This window comes from Miscanthus floridulus, chromosome 12 (genome assembly GCF_019320115.1).
Source record: "Miscanthus floridulus cultivar M001 chromosome 12, ASM1932011v1, whole genome shotgun sequence".
Taxonomy (NCBI): domain Eukaryota; kingdom Viridiplantae; phylum Streptophyta; class Magnoliopsida; order Poales; family Poaceae; genus Miscanthus; species Miscanthus floridulus.
Window position 1 is genome coordinate 3,472,702 of NC_089591.1, and position 18,181 is coordinate 3,490,882.

Here is an 18,181-nt window from a genome sequence, read left to right on the forward strand (position 1 = left end):
GCCTCTCTCCTTCTTCTTCATCAAGTAGATGGAGAAGAAATATCTCTAGAGCTCGAAGTGGGGCTCGATCCATAGGTACCCCTCGCACATCACGATGAAGGCCGTGATGTGCTGGATCCCATTAGGGGTTCAAGTGCTACAGCTCGATCTAATAATGGTGCAGTAGACCCTAGAAGAACGGGTGAGGAGGAACTGCGAGTCCGCGCTCATGGAAGAGCATGAAGGAGACGATGTAGCTGTCGAGCGGTGCCGGTGCCTCCTTGCGGCCGGGCATAAGCCACTCCACCGCATTGGTCCTCCTATAGAGAAGACCATGCTTGACAAGGCCCTCCATGTGCGCATATGTAACATCAGAGCTATGCCATGAATCCATGGAAGATGGAGGTGGCTACAGAGAAGCAAAGGCGGAGGCAGATGAGTGAAGGCTATAGATCTAGGGCTTCGACGGTGGACTAGCAAGCATGACAGACATAGAATTTTCGTCCTGTGCCGAGGACACACGCAATAAGCCAGAAGGGTCTGCTCAATGGAGCTGTAGATCCGCCTAGCTTTAGCGCAGGGATGGTCAAACCTACGTATGCCTCCCGAGACATGCCAGTCAATTTGACCCTGTAATTGACAAGGATAGAAAGCTTATCAATAATTAAGGGTAGAACTTGCCGGTGTTGCCAGACAGTGCCAAATGTGCGGCTTTGAGAACTGATATGAAAGGAGATCGACTAAATAGTCGATTCTAGCATATTCATGAGATTAAATCTGTTAAAGCTCATTAGGTTGTATAAGAAGAATCAGTTATCATTCAAGATAAATGTCATTATTTGAGCAGATATTAATCAATGGCAATAAGATGTCAATAATGTTTGGTTTATGCTGAGCCAATGATTACAAGCAACCAAACCCCTTTTATATAAAGAAACAATTCAACACCATTTAATCGTTTAATAAAGATAAATCTAATAAACATGTTAGATCTCATCTATCGCTATGACCAGTGGGGCATGAGGTAGAATCATGTAGGCTGTAGAAATAACAATAGACTCAATGACCCTAACTCATTACTAATATCAGTGGGGCATGAGGCAGAATCATGCAGGTCATAATACAATAATAAGATCATGGGGCTAACACATCTTTCAACCTATCTTTACTTCAACGATCTCGTGATGTGAACTGTTCGTGAAAGCACTCGATATCAGCTAAAACAGCTGATTCAGGCATAGCACACAGTTAAAGTCATGCCTTATCAGGAATAGATCTACCAAATAATGATCCCCACTTCACGGTGCTAACAGTGGGGTATGAGGGAGAATCACACAGGCCGATGATAACAGGACCATGAAACTGGTTTTCGCTAGCCAATAAATCTACTCAAGATGCAACATGCTTTAACCGCACGGTATGCACGATCAAGATTGATGTAAAACAGCCGATAAAACGTAACTTATCGTTTAATGTACAGATTAGATCAGTTTTAGATTAACAAATGATGGGCTAAACAGGATATAAGGCCAATCTAGATCAATCCCAATCGGGCAGAGTGATATTGTTGTATTTTAGATGAATAATGAAAGCAATAAGCAATATCAGTAACTCAATGAATTTACCAAAGACTACCATTCTAAGGTAGAGCCGATAACTTGACCTTGATCTAGTTCATGTGGTGGGGGTTGACCAGATCGATACAGCTATACTTGAACTAGGCATGAATCGATAACTAACTTATACTAGAGTCGCAGTGGAGGTTGACCAGATCGATGCAGCCGTACGAACAGAGGTATAAGCCATGATGGTACTTACAACAAGCAGTGGAGGTCGACCGGATCGATGCAGCTAGTACTTGCTGAAGAACTCACCAAGATCTACTCTACTCCTACTCCTAAGGGGTGGCCGGAGCCAAAAAAGTAAATGACTTGTATATTGGATTGATTGTTGTTCTTTTTACAATAGCCGGGGTTCGGTATTTATACCCGGAGTCTAAACATGAATCCTACTTGATCATGATTCGTTACAATCTTTGGTATAAAGGAAAACATTCCTAATTTAAGATAACTTGGACTCCAATCTTTCCCCTTTTGTAGAGTCCATCATGTTTCGTCCTAGCGCCGATCATAGCCTTTGTCATTATCTGCCTGCGCTGCCTAAAGAAAGCCGATTCCGGTGCTGCATTCGAATCAACTAATTCTGATCTGCACGCAATTGCTTCCTTAATGACATGATCTTCGGATCTTTTAAGTCACTACAAGACTCCTTCCAAATTTTGGTGTAAACAGTAAGGTTGTGGTTTTGGTGTGTAGAAACATGAAGGGGGCGGCCGCTATTTATAAGGTGGAGCAGGGTGAGAAGGTGAACCATCCACCTAGATTCACGCGCCCACTGCACCAGCATCATGTCACCTCCCTTCGAAGATCGTGTGCACGCAATCTCTGTCCGTGCCCTCGAAGGATATGCTGGATGGTGGTTTGCTCATTCAATGGGTTAAGAATCATCATAGGTAAGGTGGGATATGGAAGCTAGAAATGCTCCTACAACCCATTTCAGGTCTAGGAGCTTCGAAGGCTGGCCCTCTGATAGGTTCACAGCCATTCCGAGGCACCCTTAGAGTGAGGGGTGGAAAGGGATGGGCCCATTAATGACTAGTACCTAGGCTTGCGAGTGCCACGGGTGTCCCAGCCCATGTTTGAGTCTTGGTCGGTTCCCTAGTCCATGTTTTTTCCTTGAAGAAAGGCAATGAGCCCTCGGGACTAGTCAAACGGACTCGAGAACTATATGGATTGGCCACTAAGAATCTAGAGTCGATCACCTAGCTGACCCATGCTGGACCGCCATGAACTGAGAAGCCAGGGCCCCACTCAGAACTAGCCCATTAATAGCTCACCAAGCACCATATTTTGTCCATCGAGGAAAAACATGGCATGACTCAGCCCCTCCGTTTTATCGAAAAAAATGCTTGAGGGACGATGATCACAAAGATGAGCTGACCCTCGACCTGGGTCCCTGCTGTGTGTTGGGGCTAGAGGAAAGTTGGACTCAGCAAGAAGACCAAACGCATGATCACAATACAACAACTGGACTGGTCAGATCCTAGGGGACTGAAACCAAGAAAAATCTTTCTGACCTTCTAAATCTTATAGGTTACATGCCCCCAAGAAGACCGACCATGACAAGATAGAACTGTCATCCTACCAGGACACGCCATGGGTGACAAAAAGAAGGCCAAGGCCCTCAGAGTCCTCCTGTTCGGAAAAGCCTCCAAAGGAGTATTCTACTCCTCCACAGGCTCAGGGGCTAGTGACTGGGTATCAATATTATGGATACCCATAGCAAGGAAGTTAGCGCACACGCTGACTTCCTTGGATGGTGCAAGACGTATTAAAAGGTCTCGCCCAACCCCTTGGGTTCATGCTCCGTCTTGCCCGGCCCCTTGGGTATGGGCTCCGTCTCGCCCGACCCCTTGGGTATGGGCTCCATCTCGCCCTGACCTCGAGGCCATGGGGTTCTTGCCCATAGGCACGGTTTCTGTCTCGCCCGACCTTGAGGCCATAGGAGTCTCGCCCAAGGCCATGGGCTCCATCACGCCCGACCCTAAGGCCATGGGGTCTATCTCTCCCAACCCCTTGGGTTTGTACTCTATCTCGCCTGACCCCTCGAGTGAAAGCTCTGTCTCACCTGACCCCAAGGCCGCGGGCTCTATCTCGCCTGACCCCTTGGGTTCACGCTCTGTCTCACCCGACCCCTTGGGTGAGAGATCTATCTCGCCCAACCCCAAGGCCGCAAGCTCCGTCTCGTCTGACCCCTTGGGTTCATGCTCTATCTTGCCCAACCCCTCGGGTGAGAGCTCCATCTCACCTAACCCCAAGGCCACGGGCTCCATCTCGCCCGACCCCTTAGGTTCATGCTCCATCTCACCCGACCCCAGGGCCATGGGCTCCGTCTTGCCTGATGGGGACCCATACTGCCGCCAACCACTCTAGGTCCAAGCGTATGGGCCTGGGTCAAAACTCTGACACCAGGGAAGAGACTAGCATGCCTTGATGTAACCCATGGCCATGATAGGCCATACCTAAGGGTTCACATCAAGAACATCGTTAGGTGTGCTGGTGCTGTTCTACCTAACCCTCGTACGAACGATAATAGGCGCGTCAGTTCACCATGATGTTCGTTGTGATAGAATGGAATGCCATGACCGGCAGATGACGCCTATGCATGGCGCTAGTGACAAACAAGGCCACAACATAGAGCCATCCCTGTTGACATCTATAGGATCAGCGGGACCCGTATGAAGGAGAAAAAGGACCCAACGATCCTGGAAGCCTTTTTCCTCTCTCTCTCATTCTTCTCCTTTTCCTCTGCTATAACCCGCGCTTTCCCTTCGCCTATAAAAGGGGAAGCAGGGTGCCCCATGAAAGGGGATCCAGATCTGCACGAGACCGAACCATGAGATAAAAACACAAAAGCACGACATGAACACACGGCTGAGGGGCGATCGAGCTCTCAACACCCGTTCACTCCTTCCATTAGAGACTTGGGATCCTTTCCCTCTCTCACCTATTTGTAACCCCTACTACAAACCAAGTGTCGGTAACATGAGCAGTAGCAAACTAGACATAGGGACGTTCCGCCCGAACCAGTATAAACCCTTGTGTCCTCCGAGCACACCATCTGAGCCAGACACGCAAATACAAATTTAAAGCTAGCATGCAACATACTAATATCATATGGAGGCAAAGTTTATATCAAACTTGTAAGGCCCGTAGAGATATACAACTTAGTAGTTGATGACTTCTTCATTTGAAATTATTTAAACTCTACAAACTATGTTTTAAGTTCTAAGAGTTTTGAACTTCAAAATTTTTGAATCTTTCAAATGGCCTTAGATGGAGATATAGTATCTAAACTAAAGTTGAAGTACTCAACAAGATATAAAACTTTTTTAGTTCAAACTTTTTCATTTGAAATTGTTTAGGGTCTCTAATATTCATTACAAGATCACCACTAAAGTGAAAACAAAAAGAAAGAAACATTCACTTAGTCACAAAAAGACTTCGTGGTTTAGTGGTTAGTGAATTTCATGCAAAATCTCATGTCACGAGTTCGATTTCTAGCTACAACAAACGTGTGATTATTTCTTTTTCCTATACATATCAGGTCATCGACACTCAAGAATGTTTTGTGGTAGTGTTTGTCAATCTTTGGAATTTTGGATCTTAAACCATGTACCTCGTGGAGGCTAAATTGGGCTCCTGCTGATACGATGCGAGGTCCCGATCTTCACGATGTAGGATCAATCACCAGATAACTAGCTAAAGAACAACCGGATAACTTGCTGTAGGCAGCGATAACTAGTGCAACCTGGCAAATAAAACTCGAAGCCAACCACCGTCTTTAACCGGCAACCTGAATTGAGGATTTGCCCAACCACACTCTCAAGAAACCAACCAACACAACCTACAATCAATCAAGGTAAACCTCGAAGGGAGTAGGAGCACCAATTAGGAGCGGATGAAGCCGCCACTTCTACAAATCCTACGATGGAAATCACAAGAGCAAAGGGGTAGAGATCACTCTCAATATTTGTTAGCACACAACTGAATAAAGGGGGTTTTGTATTTTCGATTATCAAAATTTGAGCCACCACAAGAGCAGCACCTTCCTCAAATTCACATCTAGTATGTTCCTCATCTTCATGAGCCTCATCATCATACTCTTCCTCAACTTCCTCTTCACTAGCTGATTCATATTCTCCATTGTCTTTCACAATGATCACACGATTATTCGGACACTCCTTGATTACATGCCCACGACCTCCACACTTGAAGCATTGAATCCCACAACTCTTGGCTGTACAACCCACTAAAGTAGTGGTGGATGCTGATGGTTTAGAGCACATGAATTGGGCAGTAGCATTCTTCCCTCTAAAACACCCTACACATTAGAACGTAAGTCTCCACTTGAGCTTTTCGCTGATGAGGGTGCAGCAGTAAACCTTGAGATTGACTTGCCTCCTCCTAGCATAGTCCTCATGCCGTATGACAAGGGCTTGTTGTTCTTAGCATCTTGCTGCAATTGACATTCAGCTTTAGTTGCTTGATGTACCAAATCAATAAGATGACGGTACGGCTAAAACTCAACAATGCGTTGGATATTACGATGTAACCCAGCCATGAAATGTGTAATAGTTTGCTCTTCATCTTCATACACATTGGCTCTAATCATAGCCTTCTCATCTCTTTATAATACTCCTCAATAGAGAGGCTTCCTTGCTTTAGTTTCTGCAATTTATCAAAAATATCACGCCAATAGTGCTTCGGCACAAAACAAATTCTCATTTCTCGCTTCATCTCCTCCCATGTTGCAATAGGGTTTTCTCCATCTTCTTCTCGATCACGTAGAAGTTGTTCTCACCATATCAGAGCATATCCATCAAACTCAAGAGATGCCATGGCTAATTTCTTCTCCTCTGAATAATTATGCAAGCAAAATATCTTGTCCACCTTCAACTCCCAAGTGAAGTAAGCTTCAGGATCAGATCCTCCATCAAATTTTGGCATGGTAAATTTTAGTTTGCCAAACCTCTCCTCATGGTTGCCTCTTCTATGATGTCGACAACCACTATGATATTGGGAATGATTATCTTCATCCACATCTTTAGATTCATCATTGTCATCATTTCTTCGACCTCGTCCTCTTCCTCTACCATGTGCAGCACCTTGGTTTCTCCTTTCTTGTTCTCTTGCTCTTCTAGCAGCAGCTCTTCCATCACTATATTCTCCATCTTCACCATGGTTGCTTACACCATCATGAGATTGACGACGCCCTCTAATTTCAGTCAAAAGAGCCTAAAGATCTCGGGTCAACCGATCTTGCTTCTCTTCCATGCTTTGCCAGAGTTCATTAAATTGTGCCATAGTAACACAATCTTCTATCTCAACGTCACCCATCTCCTATTTAAGGTTAGCTAAATACGAACAATAGGTATTTATGGAATATATAAAAAAATTTGGTAGCTCTCACAACCTCACCTCTCGTACCAACCGAAGCTCTTATGAGGTCCCTGCGGGTTACAGGAAAAAACAGCGTGTGGTTGTAACAAAAATGATGGCTAGGTGAATACAAGACCAGAGAGTACCGATTACTGATGGCTTGTATGTGGAGCTTGGTAGGGAGTGATACACAAGGAATGCAATCTGAAATCTAGTTGTTGTAAAGTTAAATAACAATCCAAACTAAAAGTTCTCTGCCTAGTGCTGACCACAGGATATGAATGATGTAAATAGATCAAACACACGCGCAAAGAGATTTCGGATTTGAAGCAAACAAGGAGTATGATTGGGATGCAAGTGTTGTGATCAGACCCAACCAAAATTTGCACCAAACAAAGATAGCAAACTGGTTACTCACTTGATATGAAAAACTTTCAGCACTTGTGCACATAAACCAACTTTTCTTTCACAACTTTTCTCAACTTTTTTTGTTGCACCTTTTTTTATATAGAACTAAACACAGGGATCAGATATAACACTTGCACACTTTATGATAGAAACGAAAGTAACCAGTAGCTATAATTTGACTAGGATCAAAGTTTACGTGAAGGAGATGATATGGGTTTCAGATTTTTTGTGTGGGAATTTTCAGATATATGAAAGAGGCTCAAAGGACACGTGAAGGAAAATATGATCAACAACTAAAACAAGACTCTAATGGACTGAAACTTAATAAAACTCACTAAAATAACATATTGAAACAAAGGGCTATGGCAAAAAATTTTGTGGCTTTTTAGTGGATAGGACGAACAAAAAATATATGTAGCTAACGGTAAAGAATCCTACCGTGGTAACGAAAGCTCTGATACCAGATGATACTGATGCTGAGGTCCCAATCTTCATGACTGTAGGATCAATCACTAGATAACTAGCTGAAGAACAACCTAAATAACTTGTTGTAGGCAGCGATAACTAGTGCAACCTGGCAAATAAAACTCGAAGCCAACCACCGTCTTTAACTGGCAACCTAAATCGAGGATTCGCCTAACCACACTCTCAAGAAACCAACCAACACAACCTACAATCAATCAAGGTAAACCTCAAAGGGAGTAGGAGCACCAATTGGGAGCGGATGAAGCCGCCGCTTCTGTAAATCCTGCGAAGGAAATCACAAGAGCAAAGGGGTAGAGATCACTCTCAATATTTGTTAGCACATAGCTGAACAAAGGGGGTTCTATATTTCAATTATCAAAAGTCTTTTTTTTGCTTAGGAGTACATGGATATTTATACTAGGAACAACCCTCCTAGATAGGTATAAACATGAAAAGGAAAAGAAATGGTAGGCTTTGTGAACAAGCTTCCACGAAATGAGTTTCTGAGTAGTTTCCGCATGGCTATTGGTCTTCTGCGCAGTCTTCAGTGTTTTGGCAATAACTCCATCTTGAAAAATCCAAATGACGTGTTGTTGGTTGTGTTGGAAAGCTAACTTGATAAGATTTCACACCATATATAGCATGCACCACGAAACATTATAGAATGGTACAGTTTAATATGAGAAGTTGTACCAATATCATGTCCTAAGAAGACTATTAACCCTCTGAGCAGTCTGCACTAAAACTGGTCGGATCTGCACTAAAACTGGTCAGATCTGGTCAGCCTTGAAGCATTAGAAACTAGATTTCACAAGCTTTCCAAAAAGTCCTCATTGACCTCCATAGCTTTCTTGAATAAAAAGTTATGATATTTTCTTGACAGTTCTGTGAGTTTCAAGAGGTCTGACCAGCATGTACTAAGCTGGTTGGATTTCATTAGTTAGAAGTCCAAACTAGTCGACATTAACATCCTTGGAAAGTAGACTCAACAAGCTTTCTAAAATGTGCTCATTCACCTTCATAGCCTCTGGAAATCAAAAGTTATGAATATTTCTTTTCGACTGTTCTGCAGGACTGGTCTGGTTTGAGTGTGGTTCTTCTCTGTGGTCATCACCTTGTGTGTTCTTGCCATTCTCTTTAGTGAACCTGAGCAACAACAACGTGCATGATTTAGGCAGTATATAATTCTCATTAATATTAAATTGAACTTCATAAAGTAGTGCGTTCACCTCTTGTTGTAGCTTCTTTGCTTGACTACGTGTAATTGGGCCATCAAAGGCTTGGGCTGGTGTCGATGTAGGTGATACTTGAGTTGGTGTTACTTGAATTGGAGGTTGTAACATGTTGGTTGATGACGTGGTCTTATCACCTGCCCCCCTTTCTCCGTGAAGTTCTACTGCCCAGTCTATGTTTGTAGGGACATGTGCCCATGACACCATGCAAAAACTATTTTTTTACCAAGGGACACTATATTTTGCCTCTTCAAATTAACCTCCAGTTCTATTCTTACTCTCCATTTACCTCTAGTTGCTTGTATTAATAGATAGTCTTTGTGAAGTTTTAACTAGCGATCACTTTACACTTGTGTTAGTATAACGATGAATTGTCACCCCTTGATTTTACCTCACCCTCCGGCACTGCAAGACCATAGAGCTTGATGGATCCTACAACCTCCAAAAAATCTCAACCAAGTGGCCTCTAGCCTCTAGCACCATCTTGCTACCTATCACCAAGGGTAACAAGCACAAAATATTTACTTAACCTAATCAAGCCTAAAGCTAGAAGAATGCACATTTTTTACTCTCCAAACACTTTGTTGACCTTCTTAATATGAATTAGTATTCCTCACATGTCAAGAGGAATCAAATACACCCCCTTGTGGTCATTCTATACTTCTAGTGGAAGCCGTCAAGAACAATGAGAAAGAAGGAAAAAGGCTGAGAAAAATATAATGTGTCATACCATCTTTTGATCAAGCACTGAACTGTTCGGTTGTATTTTAGCTGATTGTTATGTAATTGTACAACACTGCTTCTCCTTAGCATCGGATCGTCCGGTACATTAGCCTCCAAGACACCAAAAAACATACATTCGGTCCCTCATCATGTGATAGTTTGGTGCACACAACACTCTAGCCACCAGACCACCAGTTAGTACAAGTCAATAGTGCCTAGAAAACTTCAACGCCCTAATGCAGCATTTGTTCATCACATTGATCATCATCAATTCATCACCGCTAGATCAACAGGTCCAATGATCCAGTAGAATAAGTAGTAAGACTGAACCATCTGATCCAGTGATACAGTCGAACATATAGTAAGGCTAGACCAAGTAACCACTTGACATTCACAAAGATAGTCTGATGAGTACAATATACTGGCACATGGGCCATTCAGTGAAATCACCTTTTTCTAGACTGTCTAATTCAACCATCCTTTGTCCAAATGACTTCAAATTCGGTTTCATTGTCTCCCTTGCTCTTATAGCCTTCTAGTGACTGTGAAATGTGCATCCACTAACTTAACACCTCACTAGATCAAACTACTAACATAGCTGTTTTACAGCCCCCAATAGTATGGTCAAGAACTATAAACTAGCAAAACCTATCGACCGAAGTAAACTTCTCCCCCTTTTGTGATACCAAGCTCTAAAAAGGTCTTTTAAGCTTCTCCCAATTACATACTTGATTATCCCCCTTTGTAACTCAAAATTGGGGACCTCCTTTCACATGTGCCATTACACTACTAGAAATATCCACTTCTATGACGAACAACTTTCATCATTGAAGGAGCCAAATTCGTCATAATTTTAGTTTTATGACGAATATATGATGGAAAATGGTTCATCATAGAAGTCGCGCCATACTTGAACTTTTATGATGAATCTAGAAAATCATCATAGAAGTGGCTTATCTATGACGAAAAATTGACCATCATAGAAGTGTTTTCGCATGCATGGCAGGGGGCATCCATGCTGGTGGGTGCTTCTATTGGAGATGCTTTCCACATGTACATGCTATAGCCGGTTGCATTGGAGATGGTTCGGGTACGTGTCACCTTCTTATTGCACAACATGGCCATCTCTGGTTTTTCCACATATAAGGTTCTTACTGGACCATGTGTCGGGCCCCTGTTGTTTCACATGTTAGTTTTCTATTGGTACACGTGTCGTGTTGTGGTTGGGTCATGTGTCACTTCTTTATTGGACCATGTGTCGTATTTTTATTGGTCCATGTGGCTGTTTCTTATTCAACCATGTGTCTTGGTGCTGTCCATCCATGTTTTGTTTTTTGATTCGGTCACGTGGCTTGATGACTTCCTTCCAAGTGTCAGATTTTTATTAGCCCACGTGTTGTGCCATGACTATTTCATGTGTAATGCACTGGTTCATCCACGAGTTGTATTTTTATTTGATCATGTGGGCTACCCAGGTTCTACCACATGCTAAACAATCAATTCATCATAAAAGTAATTTGAGATCATCACTGCTGCATAGATTGACTACATAATTATTTGATGAATGTCTACATAATTATTTAGCATGACAATCAAACACAACAAATTACTGTTTACACATTAGCAGCAACCCACTAACAGTTTCACCACATCAAACCAGCACACGAGTACACACATCAAACCACAAATGTTCACTGCATCAAACCAACTGAGTTGATGATTGAGAGTTACCAGAAGAAGAGCTAAAGCATATGATATCCTCACGTAGTTCATTGTACTCCTCCTGTTGCTGTATCTTGAACTCCTCAAACTCCCTTTTAGTGTTTTCTGTCTTCCTCTTTAGTTCATCCACTTGTTCGATGAGGTTAGCGGAACTTTCCTATTTAGCAACAAGCTATTCGTAAAGCATTCTCTCCGCCGATGTCTCTAGTCTGGCGGAGCTTGTTGGGATACCAGCATTCTTAAAAAAGGATGTTGCCGCTGACTTAGGAGTGGCCCTGGCCCTAGGAGAGGCAAAGGACCTTGGAAACAACATCAGCACTAGTCATTGATTCGTGCCCATTAGCAACAGGTTCTGCTCGCATAGTTTTCATAGCTTCTTGTGAAATTCAAGCAGTAAACATTAGGTTACAGATAGTGAAAGAGGGCTTTAATTAGAAACCCAAGAGATTAGTTCAAAACAAGTAACACATGTTTTATATTGATATGGATTACATAAACACAATGCACAAGTACTAATATGGATTACATACTATGAAATTCAAGCAGTAAACATTAGGTTACAGATATGGATTACATAAGCACAATGCACAGGTACTATATTGATTAGTGCAAAATTGCAACTTCAAAATTAAATGATGATGCCAAATTGGCTCCTGCCACTATTGCTTCTATTAACAGTGCACATGAGTTTCTGTTTATACAAAGGCTAGAGTAACAATAAAATACAACCATCACTTACAAATGATTGCAGCTGTACAACATAGGAGCGAGATCCTATAGCCTGGTGATACTTCACTTTTGCACAGTTTTGCTTGTTCTTCTCAGATCCATGAGTCAACTCTCCTGGTCATAGTGACTTCACTCTCTTAGACTACCTTCCTCTAGGACTGATATTAGCGCTGCCTTTTGTCCTGCTGGCGGAGCCTCCTCTGTGGCTTCTTCAAACCAGACGCTGAAATTGGAGAAACAAATTTAAGCAGCAAGCATATACAAATTGCATTGCTATCCGGACAACAAAGCATTGCATTGCTATCTGCACCCTCGGCCCCTACCACACAAATTCAATGCAAGATAGAACAAGTACCTCAACTACAAGGGCCACTGGCTCATCTTGTAAATCTGAATATGATTCATCTGTATCACAAAATCCCTCAACTACCTCTCCTGATTCTTCCATCTTCTTATGATTCTTTGCGATTTGTGCCTCCCGCTCTCGTTCTAAAGCATTTAGTGGCTATTCATCTAGATTACAAAGGTATTTATTAACTAAAGCTTCTACCAAGTGTTAATATAATAGAGCAAGAGTTTGCAAATAAGCGTCTAACTAGCAACTGTAGTTTATATGGAAGTTAATAATCCAATAAAGCACATGTCATCTACACTCACTATAGGAAATATGTAACCCAATCGCTATCTACATATCCTAGGTTCAACCACTATAATACAACACACTATCATAAAAAGGAATTTGGGTATCTCTTCCTCCACGTACCCTGGCTATGCTTCGTCGTCGGCACTGCGATCTGTCATCATGGTCGCGGAACTGGTGCGGCCAGCGTTGACTCAGGGGTACCAGATCTGAATCCGGCTAGGGTTTAGATCTGGCTAGTCATGATAGGTGCCGAGGTAGGGGATCCGAATCCAGCCTATATAGTCATCGATAGGTGCTGAGGTAGGGGTACCAGATCTAGCTCCAACTAGGCTGACCTGCTATCGATGAATCAAAGGGGATCTAGCATCGGCTAGGGTTTAGAAAGGTGTGAGAGAGGGTGTGGTTTCACTTATATAAATCTGGTAGTCCACCGAGTGTCACGAAGGATCTCGGTAAATCAACATCACAACCAAGATCGCGTGATTAAGCAAATACACATCACATACACAAAGTTGTAGCGGAAATAATATTACAAATGCGTTCACAAATAATAGTACAAGTTTGGGTTTCAAAACTGATTAGTGAAAACAACATAGCTTTCAAACAATTACATTAATATAAGTTCCAAATACATTGCTAGCATAAGTGACACCCTCAGTCACTGAGCCCACCGGCGGTTAGCCACACACTTTAGCAGGCCGAGGACTTCACCTACAACATGGTGGGATAAACCCTGAGTACTCGAATGTACTTAGCTAGACTTACCCATCCAACTAAAATACCAAGACACCAAGGAGTATGCAGGGCTTTATAAGTAGAGCTAGTAGACATTATTTGCATAAAAAGCATAAGTTGTTCAATATCTCTTAAATTATGAATCACTAGTTATGAATCCTATCTCATACTAGATTAGCAACTATCCTATGCCAAACATGTTGGTACCATTAAGTCATCACAATAATAACCATATCCAGTTGAGTTCTTTCATAATCTCATAACCAACACTTCCATTAATTACTATGATGAAGTGTACTCCTATCAGTTCTCACTATCTAGGAGAGACGGTGATTCGAATTGATTCCTACCTAGTTAGGGAATTATTCCTAACACACACCCAGACATACCTGCGCTAAGGTAATCTTAGGTCACCTTTGGTACAACTCAAGTACAATAGCGGATAGGACCAGCGCCGCACCCTCAAAGATACAACCAATCTGCCAAGGGGGCTCAAGACTCTAAAGCCCCCTTGGGCTTACATCATTGGCTCTCCACACATCCTTGTTGCCTCCAAGGTGCGCACTTTAACTGCTCATGTCCTTGGCCTAAGTTGAGCTACTCGGCTTCATGGTCAGAACAACTTATTCGGCCAACTACGTGAGAGGCGTGCGTTCAGCATGACAAGATAAACCTCCAATGGCCAGTCCTTAAACGACACAGACGGAATCACTATGATACCACAACATAAGACTCCTCCTAGTCTCCATTTATTCAACAATACTTGGTTATGTTCCACGATAGCACAATATAGCCAACCGTGATCAAGTTATCACCTATAGCTCGCAAGTGATAGGAAATCACCCGACTTCTACTGGTCTAAGCATAGCTAAGCATGATAAGTGTTCCTGGACTTAAATAGGATTCATGGTAGATATTTCTGGTCAAGGAAAGGTAATATGCAGCAAGTGTTTCCAAACAACTCCTGTCACGTAATGCATCAATACAAATAACTTTAGGTGACATTAATAAAGTAGGGAGACTTATAATACTCTGGGGCTTGCCTATGATCCAACACTAGGTCAGTGTTTGTTAGATGACACTCGCTTGGTGATCATCTTCCATTCAGGCATGTACTCTAGGGGTCCTTCCAACTTCGGGATAGGTCCACCATACACCGTCTTCGGGTTTGGTTCCAACATCACATCCTTCACGTGGTTCATCTAGCATACCTAGATGAGATGTAAGATGCAAGTGCATGAATATGAAGAATGGTAATATGAGATGCATCACATAATAGCATTCAAGGCAAACATAAACCATGCAAGACATAGGCACCTAGAGTTATTTAACTAAACATCACACACCTATTATAGAGGGATAGCAAGCATATTAGGCATGACACACAAGTGAACTTAAGTTCAGATATTGCACACATGCATCGATCAAGAATTAACCAACATGTTTAGCCAAAACAAGAGCAACTAAAGCAATCACCTAACACATATATAGAAATCTGGACAGCAACACAGTAGTCATTTGTTTTAACCATAACTAGAGATCTAGACATTCAAAGAAGGTGATCCTAGACTTTCTGGAAAGCTAAAGAAATTTACTACAATATTGTTATTATCACCTAAAGCTTATTCCAAATCTAACTAGGTCAACCATGTCAATGTTTTAGATCTGCATAGAACTAGGATAGAAAAGTAGTTGTACTTTCAAAAATGTATAACTAGAGTTACAGACATCAAATAAGCATGAACCTTAACTTTATAGAAATCTTATTAAATTATATAAAACATGTTTATTATCATCACAAGGTGATTTCCACAATTAACAAGGCCAATCAATCACAATTGAGCACCTCTGCCCAGACTTGGATAGATTCTGTCTGCAAATTCTCAAGCTTATAACTGGAGCTCTACAACACCAACAGGGGTGATATTTAACAATTTCAAAAGCTCATGAAAATCACTACACTTATTATTTTATCTCCAAGACATGATTTAAAGCTTAGCTAAGTCAAAAAATGCAATCATTCAGATCTGTACAGAGAGCATGCAAAACCTGACAACGAAATTGTAAAATCTATAGCTCCTAAATTATCAGGCCTATGGTCATGAACATTTAACACAAGCTATATTGTGAAATTAGCTACAACTTTGGTATTTACTACAACCACAGGAAACATCATTTACACTACAAAAATAATTGCACAAGCAAAACTGCACATGTAGTCCACACAGCAGTGGTACAGAAAACTAATAGGACTTTAGAGAAGCATAACTAGAGTTCTATACCTCCAACAATCATGAACCATAACTTTTTGAAGAGCTTATGAAGTTACCTACAACCTTCTTATTCTCATCATAAGATGATTCTACAGTTAACAATGTCAATTAATCCAATAAATACATCTCTATCCAAAACATGGACAGAATATGACATACCACTTTAAATAGCTATAACTAGAGTTCTACATGTCCAATAAATGTGGTTCTAGACTTTTTAGAAATCTTACCAAATTCTAAACAAATTTGTTATAAACACCTAAAGCTAATTCTACTACAAAAAAATCCCCACAATACCAACAAGGCAACCCTGTCTGGGTTTGGGCAGAAACAAGAATTTTGAGCAACTATAACTAGAAATCTACTTAACCAAAATTATGCTCTTTAGCTTTTTGGAAAGCTTAAGAAAAGTACTACAACTTCTCTATTGTCATCAAGGCATGATTCATAACTTAACTGAGTCAATTAATTCAAACATGCTGGCCTATTTAGAATAGGAGCAAAGCAACACAGGGCATCTGCTATTTTTATAGATCTTAAACTATCAAGCCTAAACTCCTAACATTTTTACCAGACAACAAACATCACCTATGTAGCACTCCATAAAAATTTCACATTTATTTGAGCATAACACTGCAGTTATGAAAAGGACAAGACACAACTCGTATTAAAAACCTAACTGCACAAATTGATTTTACAGCAAAATTTTTAAACTAAAGCATGCCATCTTATAGATCTACTGCATAGATAATTTCACAAGGATTCCATAAAGTCCTTATTTTCTATTTTTAGATTTTTCTACAGTTAGCAATGCATTTTCCAAGTTTCAGCCAAAATAAAAGCATAAAGGAAAAATGACTTGCATTGGAGACCCTGAACTTCTCACTAATACAAACTCCCACAAATGGATCCTTCTTGGCACTATTCAATTGAGTCACGGGATTTGCAGTTGAACCCTTCACTTTCGTCGAATTGTCGCGCGAGGTCCCTGATGTGGTTTTGGAGAGGGGACGACCGGTGGGGTGGCCGGAACCCGGCCGGAGGAGGGTCAGCGGCGATGGAGAAGAGTAGCGTGAGCACCAGCAGGTCCACGAGCATCCAGGGGACTGCTCGGCTTGGCACAAGGTGGCCCTAGGTGGCCTAGCCATGTGCACAGATGGCCGCAGCGGGTGGCTGCACGGCGGTGGTGGAGCTACGATGGTGGAGAGGGTTGGGGAAAGGGCATTGCGAGCTCGGCACGGCACAACAAAGGTGGTGGCGCACACGGTAGGACGCGAGGGAGCCCAGAGGTAGGGAACGGCGGTGGCGGCCATGGCAAGCGTGGCTGTGCATAGCGTGAGCAGGCGCTAGAGCGAGAGAAAGGAGGGCACTCAACGTCCAAAACGAGCGAGCACAGCGCCGTGGCATGCATGCGTGCACGCGTGAGGCCACGCGGCGTGTTTCACCTACGCGAGGTTGGCCATGAATGCGAGCAAACACTGACAAGTCAATACCACTGTGAAAATATGACTGAAACTCCAATTTTCCCATCCTCTATCTCCCAATCAGGTGGTCCAGTGATTACGACACAAGAGGCTAAGATGTAGATCTTTGCGATGTGATCAATATTACTTTAAGGATCAAGAGCTAACTCGGACTATATTGGAAGATATGGAGCTCCAAAGGAGGCACCCCAAAACTGAATTCTGTAGTTCAGTTTCAGACCGACTGAAACCGCACAATTCTCCCCTCTCTACTCCCTAATCCAGCCAGTTTAAGCAAAAACCTCAGTAATACAAGTTGTAGATCTAAAGGAGTACTACAACTTCTATTAAAGGTTCATGAACATGTTCGGCCTGGTTTGGGAGATACAGAGCTCCAAATAAGCTAACCTAAAACTGAAAATTCAGTTCCCAGACTAAGTAAAATTTCAAGCTCCCAAAACAGCCATGGATTCCAACTTGAGGGCTTGGTTTGACTTGCTTACAAGTTGATCTAGCTCTTGGTCCAAAAACAAAGTTTGTTCTACTCCACTCAAGCTTCAACTTTTATTTAAGGTGCAACTCCATGCAAGCAATCTAAGGGATTGGTCAACACTGGTCAAAATAGCATCACGGTAAAACTTAAATTACCCTTTTTGATCTATTGGAGCATTTTTTGGCCACTTGCTCCACATGAACCCTTCATAACTTTTGTTCATGAGTGTAAGTAGAGTTGTTTGAGCAAGGTTGCAATGTTTGTTTGTCATCCATGTTCTCATTCACCTAATAAAGCAATTCAGACAAGGACATA

The 18,181-nt window shown here is 42.1% G+C and overlaps 1 pseudogene; it reads left to right on the forward strand.

Annotated features, from left to right (window-relative positions):
• Positions 1–208: 208 nt before the first annotated feature.
• Positions 209–18,181, forward strand: part of LOC136498354 (uncharacterized) — a 29,014-nt pseudogene continuing 11,041 nt past the window's right edge.